A 941-nucleotide genomic window follows, 5' to 3' on the forward strand; every position below is an offset into this window, starting at 1 on the left:
TTTGGTTTTGTATAGGACTGCTAGGAGTTTTGCAGCTGTCTTAGCATCCACTCTATCGTCTTTGGTTTATTGCTGCCAGAAGCTTTCTTTCCTGTTTTCTGTACTCTCTAGCAATACATCCCTTAAACTTCTCCTGTATTGGGCAACTGGATAGTCTTCTGTTTTGTTTTGTTTTAACCATGCAACATTGTCTTTTATTAATTATGGGTTTTTAAAAGTATGTCCTCAATCTCTTCATAAACAGGCAAAAATAAGTATACTGTTTAACATATCAGAACTTGAAAATATTGATCATTACCTACAGAAGGCAAAATAATCCCTAAAACATGCTTTACCAGGAGGCCAATTCATCTGCTGACTTCCAAGAACATGGAGATTAACGCGATAGACAGACTGTCCCCCATCTGGGCCTTCATTCACCACCATTTGATAACCTTTCTTCAGGCTCAGATCAACAGCACATTCCTTGCCAACAATCATTAAATGTCCAAGAAAATTTTCATCATCTCCTGTTACAGAAATCTGAAATATATCTTTCTTGGGTATCACCAGAAAAATGTGTTGGTGCTTGAAGGGAAATGTCATGGAAAGCAAGACACTGGTCATCCTCAGAAATTATTTTGGCTGGGATTTCCTTGCAAATGATCTTCCTGAGGACTGTGTTGCTAGCAGGTCTAGTGGCCTGAGCCTTTATAATCTCATCTGCCATCCCAGCCTCCCTTCCATGCAACTGCCCCAGACACTGGAGTGTTTTCTTTTTAATCAACCTAACAGTGCTTTAAAATTTTAATTACTCATAGGAGTGTGCCCCACAAAGTGTAAGCTTTTTTTTTTTTTAATTCAAGTATAATTAGCATAGAATGTTACATTAGTTTCAGGTACAAATATAATAATTCGACAATTCTATCTATTTATCAGTATTATCAAAATAAATGTACTCT

The 941-nt window shown here is 36.9% G+C and overlaps 1 pseudogene; it reads right to left on the reverse strand.

The window, feature by feature from the left end:
* Positions 1-294: 294 nt before the first annotated feature.
* Positions 295-709, reverse strand: LOC121037912 (histidine triad nucleotide-binding protein 1-like; annotated as a pseudogene).
* Between the last annotated feature and the right edge of the window lie 232 nt (positions 710-941).

Source organism: Herpailurus yagouaroundi, unplaced genomic scaffold (assembly GCF_014898765.1).
Source record: "Herpailurus yagouaroundi ecotype Mexico unplaced genomic scaffold, PumYag 164, whole genome shotgun sequence".
NCBI lineage: Eukaryota > Metazoa > Chordata > Mammalia > Carnivora > Felidae > Herpailurus > Herpailurus yagouaroundi.